At 51.6% G+C, this 20,752-nt stretch overlaps 1 protein-coding gene across 1 annotated transcript in view; it reads left to right on the top strand.

Moving 5' to 3' along the window:
* Window positions 1–20,752, top strand: part of pepd (peptidase D) — a 180,574-nt gene that overhangs the window by 118,899 nt on the left and 40,923 nt on the right. The window lies entirely within an intron of this gene.

Genomic DNA, 20,752 nt, shown 5'->3' with positions numbered 1-20,752 from the left:
GGTAGATTCACGGCAGCTGAAAGCTGGGTAGCCCAAAATGCAGAGTTGGAAGGGGTTAGAGTGAAGGCCAGTCAGAGGAAGGAGAGGTGTAGGGACTAGAGGGATAAAGGGTTTGGCCGAGGATGGACTCAAAAGTGATGAGCCGTGAGGTGGTGCTTTGGGTGATGAGGATCCCATGTTGGGATTGCGGTGATGCGATGGTGAGCTGGGCTGTGTGTGGTGCCTCGGGAGCTTGAGCAGCTTGTTCAGATGGTCACAGCTTTCTCCAAGGTTTGATTTGGAAACTACTGATCATGGTGTAGGGATTCTGCGCATTTTAGGCACCCAAATATCTTGAAACCCCACTCTCCCCCAACACCCACCTACCCACTTTCTCACCTAATCCCTAACTCCACCTCCCGTCCATCCCTCAATCCTACCAGCTCCCTATATCTCAATCTGTAGATTACCTTGTCTGCTTTAATTTCCTTTCTTAATCATTTCATGACTCGATTACCCTTTGCTCCCCAGCGTCTTCCCCTCTTACTCCTAATATCCTCATTTTTAACTTGTCCCTACAGGGAACAGTCTCTTTTGATTAACTTTGACAAGTCACAATCTTGAAAACTTTAATTATTTCATTACAAGAACTCTTTTCCAAAGGAAACAGTCCAAGTTCCTGTTGTCTGTAAAACACAGGCTTGTATCTTGCTGAATTACTTTCCTTTAGAACTTAAAACTGGGCCTCCAAGGTATAAGTACTGTTCCTGAGGGTTCCCAATGCAGTGAATCTGTACCAGTACAGAGGATGGGTGTTCAAATCCCAGCATGGTTTAAGAAAGTTTGGAAATTAAAAAGCTGGTCTCGGTAAAAGTGATCACGAACCTGTCAAATTTCATAAAAACCCAAATGATTCATTTAATGCCCTTTCGGGAAGGAAACCTGCCGTCCTTACCCAGTCTGGGCCTGAATGTGACTCCAGTCCCACAGCAATGTGGTGGTTCATTAACTATCCTCTGAAGTGGCCGAGTGAGCCATTCGGTTTATTCCGTCCAGTTGTGGTGGCATCAATTCACTAAGAAGTCTCACCATCTTCTCTGGGTGACTGGGGATGGACAGTAAATGCTGGTCTTGCCAACGATGCCCACAACATGAGAATGAACAATATAAAAAAAAAAGGAAGGCCCCGGTCTCCTCAGATATCAGGTGAGGGTAGAATCTGGTTTAACATGATAGCTTTATAACTGTCTACCGATGCAGTCTGAGCACTGGGACCTTGCTGTGTCACAGCCCGGGATAGGACTTGGCTCCTGCCATTCCAGACTAACACAGTCCTGTCCTTAGGCCTGTGGGTAAGCAGTAAGCAGAGGCAAAGACAGCTTTCGCTCAATAACTTTAGATCATCAGATTTTACATTCTAAAAGAGGTTAGTCCCACTCCCCTTTATTAAACTTTATTCTCAGGATGTGGGCATCGCTGGCCAGGCCAGCATTTATTGCCCATCCCTAATTGCCCTTGAGAAGATGGTGGTGAGCTGCCTTCTTGAACCATTGCGGTCCGTGTGGGGTAGGTACACCCACAGTGCTGTTAGGAAGGGAGTTCCAGGAATTTGACCCAGCGACAGTGAAGGAACGGTGATATAGTTCCAAGTCAGGATGGTGTGTGACGTGGAGGGGGTGGGTTTCTGATTTAAATGTATTTTTTAAATATTTATCCACTTCCTTTTAAAAGCTACTATTGATTCTGCTGCTCTCACTGTTTCTGGTTGAGTATTCCAACTCTTAACAACTTTTCATAAAAACTTTCTCAGCCCCTCCATTTCTTCTTTTGCTGACTTACTAACAACACAGACAGGATTTTGCTGGAGCTATCTCAGGGCTCTGTCCAAGTGGCTTCCAGCTGCATTGGTGGATGTCTGTGATAATCTCCTGACCACCACTGGTGAGTGACTAAAAGGGGAGAGTCTGTTACATTTGGTAAAAGAGCAAACCCCTTCACCGCCAGTGATGTTAAGCGTGGTCAGTTCCGGTTAAACTAGTGTATTTTGGGGACAGGTAAGTTCTCATTTCAACCCCTGCCTGCAATCAAATCATTAGAGTCAGCCTTGGCTGTGGGTAAAACTCTCGCCTCTGGGTCAGAACATTCAAGTCCCACGCCAGAGACTCTAACTCGTAATCCAAACTGACAGTGCAGTGCAGCACTGAGGGAGAGCTGCCCTGTTGGAGCTTCCATCCTTCAGCTGAGACGTTAAACGGAGTCCCCGTCTGCCCCCTCAGGTTCATGTCAAAGATCTCATGGTACTATTTCGAAGAAGGGCAGGGACGTTCAGACCAGTGTCCTAGCCAATATTTATCCTTCAATCATCGCAATGGGCAGACAGGTGGCAGATGGAATTTAATGCAGAAAAGTGTGAGGTGATGCATTTAGGCAGAAGGAATAGGGAGAGGCAGTATAGATTTAATGGCACAGTTCTAAAGAGTGTGCAGGAACAGCGGGATCTGGCGGTTCATATGCATCGATCTTCAAAAGTGACAGGACGTAATGAGAGTGGTGTTAATAAAACATATGGGATCTTGGGCTTCATAAATAGAGGCATTAAGTACAAAAGCAGGCAAGTTATGCTGAACCTTTAGAAAGCTCAGGTTAGGCCACAACTATAATATTGCATTCAGTTCTGGTCACCAAACGTCAAGAAGGATGTGAGGGTCCTCGAGAGGGTACAGAGGAGATTTACCGGAATGGTTCCAGGGATGAGAGAATTTAGTTACAAGGTTAGGTTGGAGAAGCTGGGGTGGTTCTCATTGAAGCAAAGGAGATTGAGGGGAGATTTGATAGAAGTGTGCAAGATGATGACAAGTTTGGATGGGGTAGACGAGGAAAAACTGTTCCCATTAACTGATGGTACGAGGGCTGGGAGACACAGATTGAAAGTTTTTGGTAAGAACTGCAGCGAGTGATAATGACCTGGAACTTGCTGCCTGTGAGGGTGGTGGAAGCAGAGACGATGAATGATGTCAAAAGGATTGAGCTAGGGACTGGGACTGATTGGATTACTCTGCAGAGAGCCAGCATGGACTTAATGGGCTGAAAGGCCTCCCTCTGTGCTGTAATACTATGTAATACTATGGTCATTATCATATTGCTGTTTGTGGGAGCTTGCTGTGTGCAAATTGGTTGCCATATTTCTGAGATCACAACAGTGTCTAGTCTTCAAAAAAGTACTTCATTGGCTAGAAGGTGCTTTGGGACGTCCTAAATGCAGGCTTTTCTGTTTGGTTCCATGAGTTAAGAATCTCCATGATGTTTTCAATCTCGATCAGTGTGTGTACTGGGGAAGGAGGATATCTATGGGGATGTTTGTGTTTGGAGTGGGGGTGTGTGTGGGATGGGGAGGGGTTGTGTGTTAAAGAGACGGGGTGGGGGGAGTTTACGTGACTGGAAGAATCCAGCAACCTATTGTGACAAGTCTGCAGTGAGTTTCACTTCCAATATTGAAACCATTTTCAGTCCATTTGACTGTCATTTCCTTGTTTCCCATTTCCAGGGAAAGGGTTATCAGCCTTCCCTCGGGGCACTCATGTGTTTACTGGTTCAGTTTGCATTTTTAATCACACTTTGTGATCTTGCATGTGATTGACGAGTGATTCAGGATTTTCTCTAACCCTGCAATCTCTGAATTCTCACGAAACCCACGCAGGTTTAGATTTATGTCAGCCAGAACAGACTGAGTGTAGACATGTTTTTGCTTGCAAGGGAGACTTGAGAAAATCTAGGCTGATGCACCTGAGGGAAATACTGCACAGTTGGAGGTGTTGTCTTTCGGATGAGATGTTAAACTGAGGCCCCGTTTGCCCTATCAGATGGGCATAAAAGGCCGCTGTCTGAAGAGGTGCAGGAGAGTACACCCTGGTGTCCTGGCAAATATTTGTCCCTTAACCAACATCACTAAAATAGATTATCTGGTCATTATTACATTACTGTTTGTGGGATCTTGCTGTGTAAATTAGCTGCCATGTTTCTTACATGACAACAGTGACTACACTTCAAAAGTACTTCATTGGCTGTAAAGCACTTTGGGACGTCCTGAGTGTGTGAAAGGCGCAAGAGAAATTTATTTTCTTTACATCGCATCATTCATGTAACATGATCAACGCCAAATTACTTTTAAAGTGCAGTGACTGTTACATAGCAAGATCCCACATGCAGCATGTAGAGAAATGACCAGTTTCTTGGTGATGGTGTTTGAGTGAGGAATGCTGGCAGGAACTCCCTGCTCCTCTTCCAGTAGTGATTGCATCTGTCACTGAGCCATTACCATCGAACTGAGGAACCAACCCTGGTTCAATGAAGAGGGCAAGCCAGGAAGCACCAGACATAGCTCAAAATGAGGTATCAGCCCGGTGAAGCTACAACACAGGACTACTTGCATGTCAGACAGGGAAGTAGCAACTGATAGGGCTAAGTGATCCCACAACCAACAGATCAGATCTAAGTTCTGCAGTCCTACCACATCCAGTCATGAATGGTGGTGGACAATTTAAACAACTAACAGGAGGAGGAGGCTCTGCAAATATTCCGTTCCTCAACTGTGGGGGGGAGTCCAGCACATCAGTGCAAAAGACAAGGCTGACGCATTTGCAACCATCTTCAGCCAGAAGTGCTGAGTTGATGATCCATCTCGGCCTCCTCCTGAAGTCCCCAGCATCACAGATGCCAGACTTCAGCCAATTCGATTCACTCCAGGTGATATCAAGAAACAACTGAAGGCACTGGATTCTGCAAAGGCTATGGGTCCTGACAACATCCCGGCTGTAGTACTGAAGACCTGTTCTCCAGAACTAGCCGCGCCCCTAGCCAAGCTGTTCCAGTACAGCTACAAAACTGGCATCTACCTGGGCAATTTTCTACATTGACAAGTATGTCCTGTACACAAAAAGCAGGACAAATCCAACCCGGCCAATTACCACCCCATCAGTTTACTCTCTAACATGAGCAAAGTGATGGAAGGGGTCATCAACAGTGTTATCAAGTGGCACTTGTTCAGCAATAACCTGCTCATTGACACTCAGTTTGGGTTCCGCCAGGGCCACTCAGCTCCTGACCTCATTACAGCCTTGGTTCAAACATGGACAAAAGAGGTGAGGTCAGGGTGAGTCCCCTTGACATCAAGGCAGCATTTGACCAAGTATGGCATCAAGGAGCCCTAGCAAAACTGGAGTCAATGGGAATCGGGGAAAACTCTCCTTTGGTTGGAGTCATACCTAGCGCAAAGGAAGATGGCTGTGGTTGTTGGAGGTCAATCATCTCAGCTCCAGGGCATCACTGTAGGAGTACCTCAGGGTAGTGTCCTAGGCCCAACCATCTTCAAATGCTTCATCAATGACCTTCCTTCAATCATAAGGTCAGAAGTGGGGATGTTCGCTGACGATTGCACAATGTTCACCATTCGGACTCCTCAGATACTGAAGCAGTCCATGTAGAAATGCCGCAAGACCTGGACAATATCCAGGCTTGGGCTGATAAGTGGCAAGTAGCAATTGTGCCACACAAGTGCCAGGCAATGACCATCTCCAACAAGAGAACCATCTCCCCTCGATGTTCAATGGCATTACCATCGCTGAATCCTCCACTGTCAACATCCTAGGGGCTACCATTGACCAGAGGCTGGGAATTCTGCAGCAAGTAACTCACCTCCTGACTCCCCAATGCCTGTCCACCATCTACATGGCACAAGTCAGGAGTGTGATGGAATACTCTCCACTTGCCTGGATGGGTGCAGCTCCAACAACACTCAAGAAGCTCGACACCATCCAGGACAAAGCAGCCCGCTTGATGGGCACCTCATCCACCACCTTAAACATTCACTCCCTCCACCACTGACGCACAGTGGCAGCAGTGTGTACCATCTACAAGATGCACTGCAGTAACGCACCAAGGCTCCTTAGACAGCACCTTCCAAACCCACGAATTCTACCACCTCGAAGGACAAGGGCAGCAAATGCATGGGAACACCACCACTTGCAAGTTCCCCTCCAAGTCACACACCACCCTGACTTGGAACTATATCGCCATTCCTTCACTGTCGCTGGGCCAAAATCATGGAACTCCCTTCCTAACAGCACTGTGGGTGTACCTACCCCACATGGACTGCAGTGGTTCAAGAAAGCAGCTCACCACCACCTTCTCAAGGGCAATTAGGAATGGGCAATAAATGCTGGCCTGGCAATGATGTCCATATCCCACGAACAAATAAAAAAAATCCGTCAACCTGGTCTTATAATCTGATCTGAGAACAACATTGGGCAGGAAGGGACCGTAATTACAAACTAGTGACGCTTGCCGCAGAGTGCAAGGGCGTGGCAATTGGGCAAGGACATTCGCCACTCGGCTTACACCCATATAGTCAAATACCCGTTAGTAATCATCACCCAGGCTTGTTACCAACTGAACCATGGCCGACACTATTTCAATGCTTGGTAACCTACATTGGCTCCTAATTCAGCAACACCTCAATTTCCAAATTCACATCCTGGTTTTCGAATGCTTCCATGACCTGTTCTCTTGTGGATCAGTTAGCAGCACGCTCATCTCTGAGTTACAGTTTTGGGCTCAAGTCACTGGGGATCATAAACGTCTAGGCCGACATTCCAATGTAGTACTGATGGAGTGCAGCACAGTCGGAGGTGCCGTCTTGCATGTGAGACCTTAAGCCTTTCTTGGGTGGATGTAAAAGATCCCTTGGCACTATTTCAAAGAGGAGCAGGTGACCTATCCCTGGTGTCTTGATCAATATATGTATCCCTCAATCAACATTACAAAAACAGATAATCTGATTGTTATCACATTGCTGTTGGTTGGAGCTTGCTGTGCACAAATTGGCTGCTGTTTCCTACATCAAAACTCCTTCATTGGCTGTAAAGTGCTTTGGATATCTGAGGTCTTGAAAGGTACTATATAAATGCAAGTCTGTATTTTTTTTTTATCTTTGTAATCTCCCCCAGTCCTGTAATGCTCTGAGATCTCTACCCTATTTAACCATCCGTGGCCTGCAGCTGCCTTGGACCCCAGGCTCTGGAATTCCCTCCCTAAACATCTCTGCGCCTCTCTCCTCCTTAAAACCTACCTCTTTGACCAGGCCTTTGGTCACCTGTCCTAACTCTTTGTGGCTCAGTGTCAAATTGCGTCTGAATACACTCCTGTGCAGCCATGTTTTACTGTGTTAATGGCACTACATAAATGCAAGTTGTTTTGTTTTCAGACAATCTGTATAAACTGTCTATGGTGTGAGTAATGTTGCTGTCCATGAGGTGGCAGTGCTGTACTGCCGTTAGAGCAACTCGCGCCCATCCCTGTGAAGGGCGAGTCACTGGGGCCCTGAGCTCAGTGATGCTCCCTCCCACAGTCACTTTACTGTTCCGTATTGCAGGCAGCCTCAAACCTAATGTGCCACTTTCCCCTTCCCTGGGGAGAAGCAGCTGCCGCTGACAGAGATGTGGTGCCCTCCCCGCCCCCGCTCCTCAGCTTCGCCAGCCCCGCTCCTCACCCTCACTGCCCCACCCCTGTCCCCTGCCCTCCCGCCCTTACCCTCCTCACTCCTCACTCTAGGCCTGAAGAACCTCTGCAGTCAGCAGCTTCCTCCTTTGCTACCCTGCACCTCATTGCTCTCTGCTGGGCCATGGAGGGAGATCTCTAAATGCTTGGGGCAGAGCGGAGGAGAGCCTGCAGTCCAAACCCTCGTGCCGGGTCTGAGTTATGGGGAGAGATTCAAGTTCTTCAGCCTAGGGACAGCAGTGACTAAAAAGGACCATTATCACCACGTATAAGGTAGTAATAATGGAGTGAAATTGCAACTACAGGACGAGAAGGCACAGAGTCCAAGCTAGGAGCTTTGGAAGTTGTTCATGTAAATACTGAGTGGAGAGAGCAGCTATGGCACCAGGAGAGAGAGAGACTCACGGGGTCAGGGACATGACCAGCGGGCGCAGGCAGTCTCAGTAACTGAAACCCTTTCAACGCTGGAAATAGTTTCTGGCAGAGAAGGGGTTAAACCTGAAGTTGCTAGTTGCTCACATGAGCTGTGGTTACTGGCAGTTTTGGTTAATGACTGCACTCTGGCTGAGCAACATTCCAATCACTGATCAGCAACAAAAATCTAGGAGGGAGCATTCAGTGGGACAGAAAACCTTCCCTGTTTCTCACTGTTTGTTCTGATAACAAGGGGTTGGACTGAGAACAAGGCAATTACTGGTTAGAAATAAATTCTCCCCCACCTTAGATGAGTCAGTGGGGAAATACTCTTGTGAGGGTCTGAGCAGAAACGTCCCAGGTCTGTGCAGAGTTGGTTAGGAACAGGAGGAGACAATTCATGGCTGATATATACATTGACCCATATCCTTTTCGACCTTTATCGAACAAAAATCTATCCATTGCAGTTTTGAATGTTTTAATTGTCTGCAAGCATCCGCAGTCTTTTAGGGGAGAGTGTACTGGGTTTCCACCACCCTCTGAAGCAGTGCTTCCTGATATCACCCTGAATTGCCTGGCTCTAATTTTAAGGTGTTGCCCCCTTGTCCTGGACTCCCCCCACCAGAGGGAATAGTTTCTCTCTATCTGCTATCTCCCTATTAACTCCTTGAGTCATCTTAAACATCTCAGTTGCGTTATCCCTGAATCTTGTAAACTCGAGAATACAAGCCCAGTCTATTTGTCCTCACCATTAACCTCAGCCAGCTGGGCCTCTACAATTGGTCTTGGCCAGATTTAGGGTGCAGGGGAAGCCTGGGTGCTTGATCATTGTCAGATGAGAATGGGAAGGAGGCAGTGATGTATTTTTTTTTATTCATTCCCGGGATGTGGGTGTCACTGGCCAGGCCAGCATTTATTGCCCATCCCTAATTACCCTTGAGAAGGTGGTGGTGAGCTGCTTTCTTGAACTGCTGCAGTTCATGTGAGGTAGGTATACTCACAGTGCTGTTAGGAAGGGAGTTCCAGGATCTTGACCCAGCGACAATGAAGGAATGGCGATACCGTTCCAAGTCAGAATGGTGTGTGACTTGGAGGGGAACTTGCAGGTGATGATCCCATGTATTTGCTGCCCTTGTCTTTCTGGGTGGTAAAGGTCACATGTTTGGAAGGTGCGAATGTTACTTGCCTCTTATCAGCCCAAGCCTGGATATTGTCCAGGTCTTTCTGCATTTCTACATGGACTGCTTCAGTATCTGAGGAGTCACGAATGGTACTGAACATTGTGCAATCATCAGTGAACATCCCCACTTCTGACCTCATGATTGAAGGAAGGTCATTGATGAAGCAGCTGAAGATGGTTGGGCCTAGGACACTACCCTGAGGAACTCCCGCAGTGATGTCCTGGAGCTCAGATGATTGACCTCCAACAACCACAACCATCTTCCTTTGCACTAGGTATGACTCTAGCCAGCGGAGGGTTTTCCCCTGATTCCCATTGACCTCGGTTTTGCTAGGGCTCCTTGATGCCATACTCGGTCAAATGCTGCCTTGATGTCAAGGGCAGTCACTCTCACCTCACCTCTTCAGTTCAGCTCTTTTGTCCATGTTTGAACCAAGGCTTTAATGAGGTCAGGCGCTGAGTGGCCCTGTCGAAACTCAAACTGAGTGTCACCGAGCAAGTTATTGCTAAGCAAGTGCTGCTTGATGGCACTGTTGATGACACCTTCCATCATTTTGCTGCTGATTGAGAGTAGACTGATTACTGGGTTGTTCCTGAGGGAGGAGAGCATTCAGATAAAGGCTGGACCCGTATGAGTTATTATCAATAGGTGTTGTGTTTTGTAATTGTGTCCAGTGAGTGGGTGTTTAGTTTGGAAGGATGATACGATAGAGTAGATGATGGTGAATAGCCACCAGTGCAAGTACGCCACTCGGGGAGTGCAACACCGCGGCCTAGCACTGTGTCTGAGGTGCCAATAGCAGAGCATCCCCTTCCATCAATCACCATCCCCTCTTGACCTTGCATTGCCTGTAATACCATGATGGCTCCCACAGTCACCCCATTGTGTGTAGAGTGCACTGGTTTCACAGATTGGTGCATCAACAGCAGGAAGTTCCATTTGCAACATGCGCTTTTAGATTCTTTCATGGGATGTGGGTGTCACTGGCAAGGTCAGCATTTGTTGCCCATCCCTAATCGTCCATGACAACTGAGTGGCTTGCTAGGCCATTTCAGAGGGCGGTTAAGAGTCAACCACATTGCTGTGGGTCTGGAGTCAAATGTAGGCCAGACCAGGTAAGGACAGCAGATTTCCTTCCCTAAAGGACATTCGTGGATCAGATGTGGTTTTACAACAATCGATGATAGTTTCATGGCACTGTTGCTCAGACTAGCTTTCAATTCCAGATTTTTAATAATTAATTGAATTTAAACTCCACCAGCTGTCGTGGTAGGATTTGAACCCACGTCCCTTGAACATCAGCCTGGGCCTTTGGATTACTAGTCCAGTGGTGATATCACTTGCACTATCATCTGCCCTTGTGTGACAAATATTTTTTTACATTATCCTGAGCGCTTCGGTCAATAAGATGAGCTATCAGAGCACAAGATTCTGTTAGGGAGACATGTTGTGGTGTGTTCTGGTGCTATGCAGTGTTTGGTGAGGGAGTGGCGGGTAAGGTGGGGAGACATCCTGGAATCTGCTGGTGAGCACTTTATTGGGAGGTGGGGGAGGGGTGTTCCTGGGAATTGGTGTGTGACTGGGCTGGCTGGCAGGCCATGCCCGGTAATGGGAGAGTGCAGCCGAGTGAATCCTATACCAGACACACTATACCAGGACTGAGGCAAGCAGGGCTGCAGTACCACAGGCAGCCTGGCTGAGGGATGCTTCATTGTGGCGGGTATGGGTTTAGTACTGTCATTGAGGGTCAGGCTCCAGATAACCTGGCAGCACTCTGCTATAGTGTGCTGGGCAGCTCCGCTATGAAGTTTACCTCGCATTCTGTAGCTTGGCTCAGTGGTAGCACTTGCTTCTGAGTCAAAGATCATGGGTTCGAATCCCTCTCCAGAGACTTGAGCACATAATCCAGGCTGACTCTCCAGTGCAGTACTGAGGGAGTGCTGCAATGTCCGAGGTGCTGTCTTTCAGATGAGATGTTAAACTAAGGTCCGGTCTGCCCTCAAGTAGATGTAAAAGAACCCACAGCCACTATGTGAAGAATTGCAAGGTGATGATAACCAGTAGACACTGAGTTAACAAAAAATCACCAATGGGAAGTGTTTTTAAGCAGTGAGTTGTTGTGATCTGGAACATGCTGTCTGAAAGGGCAGTGGAAACAGATTTGGTAGTTTTCAAAAGGGAATTGGATAAATACTTGAATGGGAGAAATTTGCAAGACTGCAAGAAAAGCCAGCACAGACACGATAGGCTGAATGGCCATGTTCCTACATCACAACAGTGACTACACTTCAAAAGTACTTCATTGGCTGTAAAATGCTTCGGAGCATCCTGAAGTTGTAAAAGGCGCTATATAAATGCACGTTCCCTCTTTCTTGAACTCTAGCTGTGCCCCTGGGCACACTGGGGTCATTGAGCCTTGCCTCTGATGATCTGCCTAACGACTCGGGAAGCGGGGTGTCACTATGGGGTGACACTGCCCACTCAGTATTAGGCAAATGGGAATCCTATCTGTCTGGAGTTCCCAGCTTAGTTGGGAGATTGTAAAAGCACAGTGGCGGGTCCGTGTGTTAGACAGCCTGAGGTTATCTTGCTGGGACTCAGTTCACACCTCCAGCCCCTGTAGGTCCACGGGTGTTAAATCCAATTCAAGTGGGGGATGTAAGCAATGTCAGGCTGCAAATAGCTAGGCCTCCCCTGAAATGAGAGTTCTTCAAAACATTTAAACGTTAATGACTCAGGTTAGTAAGAGAACAGAATGATGACGTGTGCAAGAGTTTGGAATGAAAGATCAGTGTAGGTAATTCTGACCCTTTCTGTAAAGGGCTGGGACTGGCAGCGCTCCAGGCTCCTCGATTTGTACAATATGTACATTTTGTAGCTGAGTCACCGTGTGATTCGACACTGACAGCATTCTCCCACAAACCTGGAGTTTTTGGTGTATCCTGACTGATCTACTTTCAGCCTGTATCAGCTGAATGTGCAATCAGTCAGTATCTATAAACTATAACTCATTATGTCACGCTGTGTTCACAGAACAAGATGGTGCAGGGAGGAGAGAGCTATTGTCCTGACATCCCAGAATATTGAATCATATTTACGCAGGCTCCCAGTCCACAACACCTCGGTTTTAAAGTTCTCCTCTTTGTTTTCTTCCTGCTCCATGACCTCGCCCCTCTCTATCTTTGTAACCCCTTCCAGATCTACAGCCCTCCAAGATATCTGCACTCCCCCTTTTCTGGTCTCTTGCATTTCCCTGTTTCCCTGATTTCCATCGCTCCACCATTGGCGGCTGTGCCTTCATCCAGCAAGGCCCTAAGCTTTGGAATTCCCTCCCTAAACCTCTCAGCTTCTTCACCCCTCTCCTCCTTTAACACATTCCTTAAAACCTACCTCTTCAACCAAACTTGACCGAATCACTCCTTATGCGACTTGATGTCAAATTTTGGTAGATAATTGTTCCTATGCAGCATCTGGGGATATTCCTCCTATGTTAAAGGCACTATATAAATGCGAGTTGTTGATGGCATTCAGCCTCTTGAGCCTGTTTCTCTGGCCTGCAATAATGTCTTCATGTTTGTGAATTTATTAGAAATCTTGACCAGAGAATATAATCCTGATTTCAGTTGTGTTGCCAGACGCAGTGTGAAAACAGGGAATGCTGCCCACTCAAGCTCAGTATTTCCTCATGGAAGCGGGGCAAGAGTTTGGATACGATCCTGGTTTTCATTAGCCAACAGGGGCTTTAGTGGGAATTCTGACTGCCAAAGACCCCTCACATGCTACAACAATGAGGCTTTGTCTAACCCCTCTCGGTGTAAGTCAAGGGAGCTGGAATACAAAGGCGGGGGATGTGATGCATCAGTTTTACAGAGCCTTGCTCAGACCTCAACTGGAGTAAGTGGGTTCAGTTCTGGGCACCCCACCTCAGGATGGATCTGTTGGCCTTGGAGGGGGTGCAGCGTACATTCACCAGAAATATACTGGGGCTTTAAGGGTTAAATTATCAGAACAGCTTGCATAGACTAAACTTGTAATCGCTTGGAGTATAAGAATAAGGAACTTTGGCTGCAATTATGTTGGGTTTTGGTGAGAGCACACCTAAGAGTACTGTGTACAGTTTTGATCTTTTCAAGATATAAAGCCGAACAGATAGGAAAAAACTATTTCTACTGGTTGGGGAGGTCAGACCTTTCAGGAGTGAAATTAGGAAATTCTCCTTAATGCAACAGAGGATAGCAGTTTGGAACTCTCCCTGCAAATCGGTAATTGATGCTGAATGAAAAGAACATTTTAAATCTGAGATTGATAGAATTTTGTGAACTAGGGCAGCGCAGTGGTTAGCACCGCAGCCTCACAGCTCCAGGGACCCAGGTTCGATTCCGGGTACTGCCTGTGTGGAGTTTGCAAGTTCTCCCTGTGTCTGCGTGGGTTTTCTCCGGGTGCTCCGGTTTCCTCCCACAAGCCAAAAGACTTGCAGGTTGATAGGTAAATTGGCCATTATAAAATTGTCACTAGTATAGGTAGGTGGTAGGGAAATATAGAGACAGGTGGGGATGTTTGATAGGAATATGGGATTAGTGTAGGATTAGTATAAATGGGTGGTTGATGTTCGGCACAGACTCGGTGGGCCGAAGGGCCTGTTTCAGTGCTGTATCTCTAATCTAATCTAAAGGTATTAAGGGATATTGGGCAAAGGTGGGAATGTGGTGAATAGGCTTGTTGGGCTAAATGGCCTCCTCACGTTCGTATGTTCATGCGTTTCTCCCTCTCGCCCGCTCTCTCGCATCCCCCGTCACGCTCACTCCTGGTTCATCCCGTGCCTGCTCTCCCTCCCACTCATCCCCTCCTCCGTCCCTCACTGAGTGATATTGTGCTATGCTGTCAGCATAGACTCGCTGACCCTGTTGAGGATGGAGTGTGAGCTGGATGTGGGTCTGAGTTCAGCCAGAATCCTCTGTTTGAGCAGGTGTTCCTGAGTGTGACTTTCTCCCCATGTGATAAACTTCGGAGGACATGCCAATTAGAGTTTGAATCATTTATACCCACTATATGACTCCTCTCCTGCCCCAGCATGACTCTGTGCCTTCAGCAAAGGAAGGGAACATTTACAGGAACAATTTGGCATCAGCTCAACTTCATTAATTTTTGAGAATCTGATACACTCAGCTCCTGTAACACACTGACATCTGCAACAACAGTAATCGACTGTGGCCAAGGCAGCTCCCCTTCCCAGACCTTTACTCTGTGTCTAACCCTGTTTTTTTTTTTTTTTTTTTTATGGTGACCTTTATACCCCAGGCCCCTTTTATATTTTTTCACATCGAGAGGGCCTTTATCCCTCAGGCCCCCTTTATGTACATATTTACAGTTTTAAAATAACTTTATTAAAACAGATAAATAAACAAAAAACTCAAATTAAAATGCCATTCTCGGCGTTGACAATGCACTCCAGTCCCTGCGGTGCCCACCGGTCGCGGAAGGCCTCAAGCGTACCGGCGGACACCGCATGCTCCTTTTCCAGGGACACCCGGGCGCGAACGTAACCGCGGAAGAGGGGCAGGCAATCGGGGAGGACGGACCCCCCGACGGCCCGCAACCTGGACCTGTGAATTGCCACCTTGGCCAGGCCCAGGAGCAGACCGACGAGGAGATCCTCCTCCCGGCCCAAGCCCCTCCGCACCGGGTGCCCAAAGATCAGGAGCGTGGGACTGAAGTGCAGCCAGAATTTGAGGAGCAGCCCCTTCAGATACTCAAATAGGGGCTGCAACCTCGCACACTCCGTATAAATGTGGAACACGGACTCGTCCAGGCCGCAGAAAGTACAGGTGGCCTGGGAGTCCGTGAACCTACTTAAAAGCCTATTGCACGGGACTGCTCTGTGCAGCACCCTCCACCCCAGGTCCCCGATGTAAAGGGGGAAGACTCCCGCGTAGAGAGACCTCCATCGGGGTTTCCCCTCGCCGCCAGATGGCAACGCGGACCGCCAGGGCGTGTCCGGCCGGCTGACGAGGGCGAGGAAGTGGAGAGTGTGCAGGAACAGCCCGTACAGGAAACCCCTCCGCGCCGATTGGAATGGCACGGAGGGCATTTCCGAGAGGCGGCTCGGGTTGTGCGGGACCGGCTCCCGAGGAGGGTTTCGGGGCCTGGGTCCGATGAGCAGTTCCGGCCGAGCGGGGGTCGGCTCGGCCGGGAGCGCTCCGCACTCCCGAGCCCCCTCGCCACCCGCAGTGAGGGGCGTCCCGGGGGTTTCGGCTACTCCTCCGCCCGCCGGACCGTCCCCGGAGTCGGCCGCCCGGACAGCCGAGGCGCTCTCCTCCGCCGGCGGGGGAGCGCCCTGACTGGAGGCGACCATGTTCCAGACTCGGAAAAGATCCCGGTAAAAGACAGGCAACTCCCTCAGAGAGGCGCGGCTAACGGACTCCACCGGGAGCTGCGTGTCGTCTTGAAGGCAGTGACACTGGCGGAAAAAATACGTCGCCAGCGCACACCATCTGGGAGGACGCTCGACGTACAGGTATCTCTGCAGGGTCCGAAGGCGGAGAGTCGCAGCCTGGGTGCGGACGCACACCAGCGACTGACCGCCCTCCTCGATCGGGAGACTCAGGACCGCGGCAGAGACCCAGTGTTTCCTCTTGCCCCAGAAGAAATCGACGAGTTTCTTCTGGATCTTGGTGGCAAATACAGGGGGCGGGGCCAAAGTGACCAACCGGTACCACAGCATGGAGGCCACCAGTTGGTTTATGACCAACGCTCGGCCCCTGTAGGAAAGCACTCGGAGCAGTCCTGTCCAGCGCCCCAGCCGAGCGGTGACTTTCGCCTCCAACTCCTGCCAGTTTGCCGGCCAGGCTTCCTCAGCGGGGCTAAGGTGGACTCCCAGATAGAGGAGGTGCGTGGTGCTCCACGCAAAAGGTGTCATCTCCTCCGGCAGGGAGTCCACCCGCCACTGACCAACCAGGAGTCCGGAACATTTCTCCCAATTGATCCTCGCGGAGGACGCGGCAGAAAAGGTCTGCTGGCAGTCGCGCATCCTCCGCGAGTCAACGGGATCTGTGATTGCGAGGAGCACGTCGTCGGCGTAAGCCGAGAGGACGACCCGCATGGCCGGCTCGGGCAGAGCCAATCCCGTCAACCTCCTGCGAAGCAGGCACAGGAAGGGCTCCACGCAGATGGTATACAGTTGGCCGGACATGGGGCACCCCTGACGCACTCCTCTCCCAAATCGAAGGGGCGCCGTCAAGGACCCGTTAACTTTGACTAGACACTCTGCGGCGGCGTATAAAAGTCGGACCCGGGCCACGAAATGCGGCCCGAGTCCGAAAGCGCGCAGAGTCCCGAAAAGGTAATCGTGATCCACCCTGTCGAACGCCTTCTCCTGATCGAGGGAGAGAAAGGCGACCGACTGACCAGTCCTCTGGGAAAGATGGATCAGGTCCCGGACCAGGTGGATGTTGTCCTGGATGGACCGGCCCGGGACCGTGTAGGACTGGTCGGGGTGGATCATGTGGGCCAGCACGGAGCCCAGGCGGGTAGACATAGCCCGGGCAAAGATCTTATAATCCGTGCTGAGGAGGGAGACCGGACGCCAGTTTTTAAGCAGGCGGAGATCGCCCCTCTTCGGCAGCAGGACGATGACCGCCCTGCGCCACGAGAGGGGCATCTCCCCGGTCGCCAGGCTTTCCCCCAGGACCCGCGCGTAATCGTCCCCCAGGACGTCCCAGAACGCCCTGAGGAACTCCACGGTCAACCCATCCAGCCCTGGGGATTTGCCCCTCGAGAGCTGGTGGAGGGCGCCAGTCAGCTCCGCCAACGTGAGCGGAGCCTCCAATCCTTCGGCGCCCTCCGGGCTGACCTGCGGCAGGTCCTCCCACAAAACTCTGCGCGCATCCTCGCTGGACGGATCCGGAGAGAACAACGCACTGTAATACGTCCGGACCAGGAGGCCCATTCCCTCCGGATCCGTGATGGAGGATCCGTCGTCGGCCAGCAGCTCGACGAGCTGCTTACGGACCCCCCGCCATTTTTCCAGCGAGTAGAAGAAGGGTGAGGCGCGGTCCAAATCTTCCAGGATCTGGATCCGCGACCTCACGTACGCGCCTCGGGACCCTATGAGCTGCAGGTTCCTCAGCGCGCCCTTCTTCTCTTTGTACGCCTGCCACAGGGCCGGGTCCGCGACGGCATGACCGAGGCGGGATTCCAAGTCGAGCACCTCCCTCTCAAGGCGCCCGACCTCGGCTTCCCGCCTCTTGGTCGACCCCTTCGCGTACTCCTGACAGAAGACGCGGATGTGAGTCTTGCCCACATCCCACCATAGCCTCAAGGAGGGGAAGCCCCCCTGCTTCCTTCTCCAGTCGGCCCAGAATCGACAGAACGAGTCCCGAAATCGCACGTCCTCCAGCAGCCGGTTGTTAAAGTGCCAGTACGCGGACCCCGCCCGCGTGCGGAGCGGAGTGAACTCCGCCCACACCAGGCGGTGGTCCGAGCACGGCACCAGCCGCATGGAGGCCGCCGAGACGCGGGAGACGTACGCCTGCGAAATGTAGAGGCGGTCGATTCGCGACCCCCCTCCTCCAGACCTCCACGTGAAGGCGCTGGAGTCGGGATGGAGATTCCGCCAGACGTCCACCAAGTTAAGGGAGCTGATCAGTCCCCTCAACTTCTCCACCGACGCTTGGCCGCGCTGGGGACCGGAGCGATCCCCCACCTCGAGGGTGCAGTTAAAATCCCCCCCGAGGATGATGCACTCGCCGCTATCGATGGAGCTCAAGAGAGCGGACACTTCTTCAAAGAAGCGCGCTTGCAAAGCGCCGGGCCTGGGCGCGTACACGTTCACAAAGTGGAGCGGCACGCTACCCAGGCGAACGGCGAGGTGGAGCAAGCGGCCCGGCACTAGCTCCTTGACCCCCAAGATCTCCGGCTGAAAAGTCGGGGCCAACAAGATAGCCACCCCACTAGAAATAGGGGTGAGGTGACTCATGTAGACCCCACCCTGCCACTCCAGGAGCCAGGTGGCTTCGTCTCCCGGAACGGTGTGGGTTTCCTGCAGAAAGCTCACCGCGTATCTCCCTTCCCTAAGGACTGAGAGATTGTGAAATCTGCGGTGAGCCCCTCTGCTGCCGTTGATGTTGAGGCTGGCTATGGTTATCTTCATGTCAAAGGTACGTAAAACCCGTCACCAACAGCTCACTGTGAGGAGGGAGTGGAAGTGCACCTGGCCCTCCACTCCCCCAGCAACCCATTGAGGAACACATTAAAACGGCGCCTCTCAACCAGTTTCACGTCCGCGCGCTTGCCCGCTATCTTAAGGGCGGCACGGACGGACTGGATGATCAGCGCCAGATTCGACCAACGGTCGAGGGCCAGCTGAACTTTATTGCGGCAACCTCTGCAAGCCGCGAGGAAATCCCGGAGTTCCGCCGTGGGGATGAGAGGAGATTCGGTGGGAGGCACGAGGGACTCCACCACCTCACTGGCGATGGAATCAAGATCATCCTCCGTGCCCCGCACCGAATCCCCATCCTCCTCCGGGTCGTCACCGCCAGCGGCCGACACATCCACCACACACTGTGGGGCGGACGTCCCGGCCGCGCCAGCTGGTCCCGCCTCCGTCACGATCCCACCCCCAGGATCGATGGCGGAGGAGTCCTCTCTGGGTTCTATTGTGAAACTGGAGCCTGTAGGCACCAGCGGTTCAGGACCCCCCTCCACCTCCATCCCCAGGCCAATGACTGGTCCAGGGGAGACAGAAGTTCCGGACTCCGGGAAACCAGCCGGAGCCGAGACTGGAGGCGGCGAGAGGAGGCCATCTCCCGCTCCGCCAGCACCCACAGGCCCAGCAGATGGGGCAGCATTCTCAGTTATAACTGGGTCGGGTGTCTCCTGGTTGGTGGTGGACTCCGGCTGGGAGGCCCGACCCTCTGGGGCCTCGCCCTCCCCTTCATTCAGGACACCCGACCCAGTAGCAGTGGCGGAATGGGCGGTTTCCCCAGGCTCCCCCACCACAAGCAGGGCCCCACTTACTCCTTCAGGAGGGGCCTCACGTACCGGGGCCATCCCCTCCCCTCCATCCTGAGGAATAGGGAGCACCTGCCCGGACTTAGCAGCCTTGGTGGTGGCGGTAGGGGGCACCTGAGGACCAGAAACAGGAGGCAGCTCCCCTCCAACAGATGGGCCCTGCACCTCAGGGCCCTGTGTTATTTCTGTGGAGGGGTGCCTTCTCCTCTTTTTCGCACTTGGGCGCGGAGACTCAGAGACCTCCATGTCATCAGAGGCCTCCGCCTCCGCACCCTTTTTTCCTTTTTTAGTCACCCTGGGCCTGAGCCCAGCCCTGGGACAGGTGGATTCCATGGGAATGGGCTTTGGGTTGAGCTCAGGCTCGGGTTGAGTCAAAGTGTCCAGGGGACGCGCCTCACGATGTTTCTTTTTTCCCCGCGTCTTCCTTCCGCTCGGACGGACGCTCCCCTCCCCGCCAGAGGCTGTGAAAACCACAGCCTCCGGAACCGACTGAGCGGTGTCTGTTGGATGTGCGGGGGGAGTGGGAGGAGTTGCTGTGGAACCACTCTGGGCCGCCGAGGTGGAGCTGGCGGCCGGGAGGTTGGGGCAGTTCTTCCGAACATGCCCCACCCCCTTGCAGACGTGGCACCGCGCCCCGTCCGAGGTCCAAAAGACGCGGTAGGCCGTCCCCTGGAACTCCACATTAAATTGGCCCTCCGTGTCCTCCTCCCGCGCCAGCTGCATAAATAACTGGCGGCGGAAGGAGTAGACATGTTGGAGGCTGTGCTCCCGAAGACCAAGCCGGACTGGGGTGATCCCCGACCTCACCTCCCCCAGATGGTGCAGGTGGTGGAGGAGGAGCTCACTGGGAATGAAGGGTGGGACGTTGGACAACATTATCCGATGCGCAGTGGCCCCCAGAGGGTCCACTGGCAGGAAGGTCCCCCCCACAGTGAGCCCTTTACTCAGGGCCAGGGACACCGCCCGCTCGGTCTTCAAAAAGAACACAGCCTTCCCATACATTTTTGAGGCCGCAACAATGGCCGAGGGGCCGACAACCACGGCCATTGCCTTAACGCAGGCCTCAATAGACATGTTGGGGTGGGGATAGCTCTTCACCCCATGGCTGCATGTCAATAATTTAAAGGGTGACGGGGCCACGTGGGCAGCCACAGAAGCTGCAGCTGCGTAGGTAGTAGAGGGCCCCGCCACCGGTGATGAAGGGCTTGCCATGGGTCCAAGAGCTAAACCCACCCCAAATTGTGGACTTGCACACCAAATATCAGCGATTTAACTGAAAATATTGAATGTGTAGTAAAGACAAACAAACAAACAACAGATTAGTGGAGAGGCTGAGGTAATAGAGGAGAGGCAAGGGCAGGCTGGAAGGGATGACTTGCTTTCTGGAGGTGGTGCTCACAGTACACTTAAAACAGTCTTTGAAGTTGGTCTTCTGGTTGGGGGAGTCGTCTTCACCTGGGTCAGCTGAAGCTGCCCAGGCACTATCTATCCCCTTCCGTCTGTTTAGCTGGGCAGCTTCAGCTGACCCAGGCTTGGCAATTGGGGTGGGGAGGGAGCTTTCCTGTGTGCTTTTGCAGCAGCACAGATTCCTGTTGAATTGGCAGCCCCACCCCTTG

This window comes from Heterodontus francisci, chromosome 17 (assembly GCF_036365525.1).
Source record: "Heterodontus francisci isolate sHetFra1 chromosome 17, sHetFra1.hap1, whole genome shotgun sequence".
Lineage (NCBI taxonomy): Eukaryota > Metazoa > Chordata > Chondrichthyes > Heterodontiformes > Heterodontidae > Heterodontus > Heterodontus francisci.
Note: the sequence above shows the minus strand (reverse complement) of the source record. Positions and strands in the feature narration are given on the sequence as shown.